At 31.6% G+C, this 8,572-nt stretch overlaps 1 protein-coding gene across 1 annotated transcript in view; it reads right to left on the bottom strand.

The window, feature by feature from the left end:
* Positions 1–1,977, bottom strand: part of LOC100572663 — an 8,205-nt gene extending 6,228 nt beyond the window's left edge. The window contains exon 1 of the mRNA XM_016807371.2: positions 1,327–1,977. The gene's annotated coding sequence lies outside the window, so the exon portion shown is untranslated. The remainder of the gene's footprint in view (positions 1–1,326) is intronic.
* Positions 1,978–8,572: the final 6,595 nt, after the last annotated feature.

The following is an 8,572-nucleotide window of genomic DNA, read 5'->3' as shown; positions in this document are numbered from 1 at the left end:
AAAAAAAAAAAAAAATGTCTATAGAAACTCAAATTAAATTTTTATGAGCGTTTGAAATTCATATTTTTACATTGATATTCACTCGATTTCTTACGTAACGATTTTCTATTTTGTTGTAATTAAAAAACGAATGACCGTAGAAACTTGAAAATTTCACTGAATGTTTATATTAGCATTTTATACATACGATAAAATTTGAAAATAATTTGACTCTTTTTTAGCTGTTTACGGACATTGTAAGTTTTCAATTTTTTTAGTTTTTTTTTCTATAAATATCAATAAAGTTTTATCTATTGGGCCAAAAAGTGTAAAAAATTAATACAAAGCTCCTGATACATTGTTACAATAGCAGTTGAAAAATATTAAAAATACATAGGCAACATTTTTTTTTATAATCATTTGAAGTTAAAATGTTGACAAAATTTATCAAATTTAAAATTGAATAATTATTTTGTAGTTAAAAATGTATAAAATGTTCAACTTTTATATTTAAGGATTGAAAATTTAAAACAAGATTCCACGTAAATATTTAATTCTGTTGCCAAAAATTCTAAGAAATACATAAGCACAGTTTATTTTTATAGTAATATTAATTTCAAATTTGGACGAAATTACATATAAAAAACCTGGAATAATTATTTTAGTTATTTTGTTGTGATTGTATAATATTATTTGTGGGTACTTGAAACTTCTAAAGTATACTATTATATATCTATGATAGTACCACGGTTTGTTGTTGATGTATAGTATAACGCGTTACCTGATGGATATTAAGATATGATTAATTTGGAATTTATTATTAATACCTATAAATTATAGGTCAATTTTTTTTTTAATACTATAGATAAGTATACCTATAATAGGTATGTCTAATACCTAGACTGACAAACCGTCTCCGCTCAGAATCGTTTTTCTTATACAGTGATATTATATCATTGAATTCAAATTTAATACTATCCATTATACAGTGACCCACTTGTAACCTACTGTACAGCAGAGCGACATTCACTTACCCACCTTTTTAAAAATGTTATTAGTGTTTGTTTCAAAGAATAATGGGCACGCTCGTGTGGGGGCCGCTGCGGACTTAACTAACAACTTTTTACATTTTTTCTTAAACCTAGTTTGTTAATTACAGGCTTAGTGCCAAAAGACACTCATGTTAAAGAACATAAAAAAAACACAAAGTAAACATAGGTTAGGTACATGAAAATACAGCAATTATTAATGTCACTGAAAATTATTTATAATAATAGTACTAAATTCAAATCGAATATCGCGTCGTAAATGTGTTGCGTATAATATGTTGTCGAATTAATTATTTACCTGACGTACAAATAAAAACAGACGTACGATCGGCGTCTTGAGTTGTGTCACACAGTTGGGACGAATCCACGACGGGACTGATGAATGGTCTCTTCGTCAGTTAGCAGACGATGAAAAGAAAACAGACAGTTCTCGATAGATCAGATATCCGAGTTCAATGCGCAAAGGCAAACAACGACGAACTATTCATGAATTAAGTTAGTTAAAAAACTATTCTTAGTCATGGGAATATTCATTATGTTTATCATCAAATTTGTCATAACTCATGAGGCAAATGATATTTGATAATGGCAACAGTCTACAATAACTGTTAAATAGACTGAAAAGCATGGACTAAGATATACTGGACCCCAGCGGGTCTATTCTCGAAAACTGCGTAAGGAAATCGAACGAACAAAATGTACGTTATCCGCATTATTTCGAACGAAACGTTTACCTGCGTAAATATTTGTAATCGACGTTCGTTAGGCACTACAGAACCTGTGACATCTGCGTTTGCGCAACTGCTTATCATATTATATTAATCCGGGCCAAACATTAATGATAAGAGCCACGCGCATGCACGTATCACTGAGGTCCAACAGTTATGTTGGCTTCAAAAATTGTTCGTATTGTTCCGTTTAATATGATCTAAAGATTTAAATCCAAACATAAACCGTATTTCTCAAGAGGACGTGATACCCGCATGTGTTGTATCCGTCTTACAAATGTATATAATAGCAAAAAACTGTTTTGAGCGGGATAGAACCACTCCCTCGGTATTTATAGTGATTACCTACCAAAATCCCACAACGCATAGGGAACAACTTTATCTGTATCGTAGCGTTTTTATTACTTGGATAACATTAGTAAAATTAAAGTTTGGGAACATTAGGATTTTTTTTGTTTATTTTTCATTTAACTATTAAAAATTGTTGGTAAATGCTATAAAAAAAATAAAAATGCTACGCAGAATCAGAATTTGGGCCATTGTCATACAGCAAAAATCTTTCATTTCCATATTCCCGATACTCTTCTAGTAAATTAAAAAAAAATATGTGTAAAAAATAAAATGTATTTTTTAATGACTTAAAATTATGTGAAATATATTAAATTAAATACAATTTAATAAAATATATAATCAACTGGAGAGAAATTTACAATATTATTTACCTTCAATAATTATTTCGTTTCCACAAGTAGGTTTAGGTGGATTATTACATGCTCTGTGGTTTCTAATTGTTCTTTTTAGATATTCTTCTTTGAACTCGTTATAAACTGCGAAATATATAAAATTTAAAAACAAACGTATAAACGATACGATACGATACGATATTATAATATGATATCATCCAAAAGACTGACAACAGTCTCATTTTACATATATCATGACTGTGTCTGATGTTCGGAAATGGGGAATTTTCTAGTGTACAAATTAATATAGGATCAAAATATATGGCTTATGATAGTTAGTATGGTAGATAACAAATTTATTTTATACCTACCTATACATTACACACTACAATAAGTACAAAGTACAACATTGTACAACTGCATTATAAAAATAGTATTTTGTAAAGTATTTTGGTAAATTTTCTAGTAAACTTTTTTTTCTATTATTTATTACTTATTATGGTAGATGACAAATATATAATATGTACAAGCATTTTATTCATTACACTTACACACTAAAATACAAAGCACAACTTAATATTTTTTCGGGACTTTTTTTTCCGATTACCCATCAGATAAAGTTGTTCCCTATGTGTTGTGGATTTTTGGCAATTCTACTATAAATACAAAGGGAGTGGTTCTACACCGCGAAAAACAGTTTTTTGCTACATTGTACATTTGTAAGACGGAGACAACGCATACAGGTATCACGTCCTCGTAAGTGTATTTCTATATTAAATAGTTTTTAAATAGCTTAATAATATATACGATATTAATTTATTATTTTCGTGACTTGGGAAAATGGCTCTTGAAAAAATTGTGCACTTAGAAGTCTTGAGAGTATAAAAGGAAGCTGAAATTGGAGGTGTAGGGAATGGACTGGTATCGACAAGGTTTGGGGGTTGATATGAATAAGTTTATATAAATATCTATTTACATTTATATCTTATATAGGTATATATTCTTATATATGCCTTGGTCCAGTATAATATCTTAGTCCGTGCCAGATAATAAATAAAAACAGTTTATATCACTATAACTTAGGTATAACCCTATAAAAAAAACACCACTAGGAGCACTAAAATCAGCCGCCTGTTTTCGTGTCCCCTACTACAGAAAAGAAACGCTAGGGCACTATAGATAATATGTAACACTATAGATAATATAAAAACGCTTTATATTAGTATCGTGGAAGAAAATATCATATCCTATTGGTTTTGAATAAATAACAAATACTTACTTACCACCAAATTTAAATATTTAAAATATTTTTATTACTCTATACTCAGTATCCATTGACCAGGGCCGCATTTAGTGGAGGCGCTGGGTACAACTGCCCCGGGCGCCAGTATTTTGGGGGCGCCAAAATTTTGTCGTTAGAAATTTGTTTACTTGTGAATTATTAAAATTTTAATTATTTTAATAACAGTGTTATATAATATAATTTAGTATAATAGTATTATTTTGTTTGAAATTTATTATTCAAGCAACCAATGTATTTATAGCAATGTATCTATCAGCGATCAATAATTATTTTATATACCTAAAAAGTAATAACAGTTCCAAAATTTTTCGTGATTATGTCAATATTAGACATCAGTTATTTATAATAATACGGGCAATACGGCGTATTTTACTATCGTGTGCGGCATATCATTTTACAACACAATTATTACTTATTACTTTATTGGGTACCTACTAGATAATTATAAGTCAACAAGCTTGAGCATTTCCAACCACAGTATTTGTGAATGATCCCAATGGGTTTGTGATTAGTGATTACGTATTATTTCTGTTAGTTGTCACTATTCAGCGCTGTTGAGTGTTGAATATTGATTATTGATTATTATATTTGTTTTATACTTTTATATTATTTTAATTATGGCCTGCATTCCTATCTATATTCTGGGGTGAAATATTACACCAGTTTACACTAAGTTTTCATTTTTCAATTCTTTAGTCTTACATTTGTAGCATATACCACATATACACACATTATGAACTTTTCAGTTTTCGCTGATATTTACTGCACTTAATCCATGTAAAATTTACTTTCCTATTTTGTGCAAACATAATATATCTTTCACTGGTGTTATCAGAGTACATCAAACATCGATACTGCAATGAATTTCTTAAATTACTCACATAAACTTCCATTGAATATCTCTGAGTAAAACATTGGATTGTATGTACTACAATAATACAACTACACAAACACTCCACAACTGTTGCCATCATTCTGTAAAGAATACTCAATTTTTTTAAGAACCATTTTATATGCAGAAAATCTTTTGCTTTTTCATTATCACACATTGAAAACAACATTTTAAATTCTGAGCAGAGCGAGGAAGCTATTGGTTTTACAATGGTGTTTTTTTATATACTGGATAAAAAATTTCTACCAGAAGAAGTGCTTCGATTTCAACATATAGTATCTTATTTTTTAGCAAATTGGATCAAATGGTACATTAAAGAGGTCATTTTTCGATTTTCTCAACAGTCTTTTAATGCTACGGGAAAAACCACCTAAAAATTACGAAAAAACGCTAAAAATGGGATTTAAATTTCTAACGCTTTGTATATCACCATAGAAACGAATAAAAAATTCTAATATTATAACATTAATTTAACTTACATGTTAAAATAAATCATAACAATATAAATTTCCAGACTGACAAACCGTCTACTCAGAATCGTTTTTCTTATACAATGATATTATATCATTGGATTCAAGTCTAATATAATCCATTATATAATGACCCACTTGTACTCTATTGTACAGCAGAGCGACATCCACTTACCTGCTTTTTTGAAGTTGAGGTAAGTATAAGTCACCAGATTCTGGATTCAGAGAATCCAAATAATCGAAAAGTAGCAGCTCCGGGTGCGATGATTCAGCTCCTTGGTCGGGTCATCGGCTACGGAGGTGTTGGTCTGCGATACACAGGTGCTGAGCAGTTTGTTGACCTTCGATGCTCTATAGATAACGTGACCATATTTTTTTTTTCTTCAAAGCGGGACACCTGTACATTTTAATAAGAAAACCATATCATTTTGCGAAAAATAACAATTTTTTTATTGGAAAAAAAACATAAACTGTTTGTATAAAAAATGGCAACAGCAAAACGGAACTAATATATTAATAAGTAGTTAAAATAATAATAATAATAATAAATAATAATGTAAAAATAAATAATAGAGTATATTATTCGGCTGGTTTTCTATATTTGTCGGATCCACAAATCTGCTTTAAAGTAGCCTGTTTGGTTTTTATGTATGAATGGAACTCTTGACATGATTTGTTTATGTTACCCTTTGTTATAAGAATGGCTTTTAATACACAGACTCCCAACTGAGTTTTTTCACTGCTCCATATTTTATTTATAAGAGAGAACACTCTTTCAACTGGAGCGTTACTGCCTGGCAGACACAAAATGTATTCTACAATTATAGAAAAATTCACATGTGAGAGATCATTAGCATTAAAATGCGTAAATATTTCCACCCAAAGATTTTCAGTAGGTATATTCCCGGTGTTCCAGTCATAAATTTTTTGAGTTGTTATATACTTAGAAATTAGTGAAAACTCGCCACACACTCATGTGTCTTGACTGCTACTAATAAATTTCTGTTCAATAATAAGTCCATCACTTTTTGTACGACTTCCCACGAGGGAACCTTTCTCAGATTTACCCATTCAAATTATTTTACTTCTTCGTTGAACTGACACCACTGCTTCAAATATTCTTTGCTTGTTTTATAAAAATTAGACGCTGCAGTTTTTACGTTTTCTTCATTGATATCACCAGTTTCTTGTAATTTTACCATTATATTACGGGTGGCGTGGGGAATTTTGTTTTTGATCTAAATTATTTTGAAGTTTGTAATAACTCAAAAAAAAGGAGGAATGTTGTATAAGATAATAATATAAATATAAGTAAGACGCCTGTCAATAGTTATATTAGAATTACCTGATTTAAGCCATTACCTTTCTCCTGATCGTCGGAGGGCTCTCGAGGTCGTGATTCGAGAATATGATCAAATACACCGCACAGTTAGGTTGTAAGCAAATGATTTTACTGCGTGATACCAGCGATCAACACAAATTATTGTACCAAAAGTCTTACCTGACTCGCAGCCGTCCCTACGCTATGCAGTTTTAGGTGACACGAAATAATATTTAAAATTAAACAACTCAAAATAACGAACACACACTGATTATTGCTCAACACAAGGAGTCCAGTTGCCGCTCGTAGAATTCGGTGTAGAAAAGTTGTGGTTTGGATGCTGTTTACCGTCTGGTGCTCATGCACTCGAGAGGGGTTGTTGACGAGATTACTGGTGCTCGTGCAGTCGATGGTTGGTGCTCATGCACTGCTGAGAGGTACGGCTATATACGGCTATGCTGACAAGAGAGTGTTAGGCGGCTTTTTCAAAGGGTTATTGCGAGCCTCGAAACTAGGTCGTCCTTCAGCTGTAGATACCCCCTTTACCTTTCCTTTTATATAAGAAAGTAACACTCTTTGCTCTTACCATTATAAATGTGCTGCGCTTGCTTAAACCGTACTCGTCTCTTTTTCTTATTGATAATTTATTGTTTTATAAAATGTGACCGATTTCTACGTGCAACAGTCTGGCTGTTATTTATTATTTGAAAGCACTTTTTGTACAATGATCTGTGAGCATATAATTACAAGTTGATTAATTTCATTTGTGGCATCTATTGCAGACTGCACGTTTTGGCCCTCGATCTTTAATACAGCTTGATGAAAAGTAGCTAATAGTGCATGCATAAAATACAACCATAATTCAAAGCTGGGATTTTCAAAAAATTCTTTCAGTATATTCGGGCATTTATCAATGATCAGAAAATAATTTTTAATGGCTGAAACATTTTCAAAACTCTTTCCAGTGCAGGCATCAACGCAAGCCATCTAGTTTCACTATAGCCCAGAAGTTGTTTGTATTCTGTGTTAGCTGCATTACAAAATTCTTTAAGAGCTTCAACACGAACGCTATAAATGTAAAAAAATGAATATATTTTTACAATTATGCATTCAAAATCAACAGGTAAACAATCTGCAGCTGTTTTAATTGCATTGTGGATTATGTGAGCTCCGCATCCAATTCTATGAGAGTCCTTCCAAGAGAGGTGTTCAATTTTGCATAAACGTTATTAACTCCTTTTCTATTTTTTCCTCCAAAATTGCAGTTAGTATTGTCCCCACAAAACGCAACAATTTTTGACGTCGGTTCATTTTTAGTCAATACTTGTTTTAAATAATCCACAATTATATCTGATGTTTCACCCAGTTGCTCTTGAAATTCTAAAATCTTTACTTGCACTCCCACTTCATACGGTAAAAAGTAACGAACTAAGACAGGGAATAATTTTGTAGAACCCTGGAATGAAGCGTCCGTTAATAAAGTAATGCAATTCGCTTTACGGAGATGGTCATTTAACTCATGTATTGCCATAGGCGCCAAAACATTTACAACAATAGCCTAGGACTTAGTGCGAGCACATCTAAATTTTTGCTTGAAACATGTCTGTATTAATCTTGATGCATAATAATTCGAACGAAAGCTATGACTTTCCTGCACAGTAAGCCCAAGTGGCTTCTGCTGCAACAACTTCAAAATCCTTAGAAGAAGGTAAATTCGTGTTTTTGAAAAATTTGAGCATTGATGAACTTAAAGCAGCAGCATGGTCGGATAATTTGTGTTTTTCTGACCGTAAATGTTTTTCAATATCACCAGCACCACCATGTGTAACACTAAAATCTGTACGACCCTTTTCACAAGTGACGTCGGAGGGATCACTTCTTTGTTTCACAAACGGATACTTGGTTTTTAATTTATCATTACATGTACAATTGCGTTTGGGCATTTTAAAAACTAAATGATCACGTAAAGTCGTAAAGAACGTCTACTAACTCGAGGTACAGCGCTTGACAAGGCAACGGAACAACTAAGATAATAATATTATGTGTAGGTATTCCATTTATCGCCGATTCCCGCAGTTGACGTGGTGGCAGCGACAATAAAAATAAGGTACTTATTTTTGTACCATTTTTATCTATGGACTATGGGT

The sequence above is a fragment of the Acyrthosiphon pisum genome, chromosome X (assembly GCF_005508785.2).
Source record: "Acyrthosiphon pisum isolate AL4f chromosome X, pea_aphid_22Mar2018_4r6ur, whole genome shotgun sequence".
NCBI classification, from domain to species: Eukaryota; Metazoa; Arthropoda; class Insecta; order Hemiptera; family Aphididae; genus Acyrthosiphon; species Acyrthosiphon pisum.
This window is presented reverse-complemented; position numbering and strand designations above follow the sequence as displayed.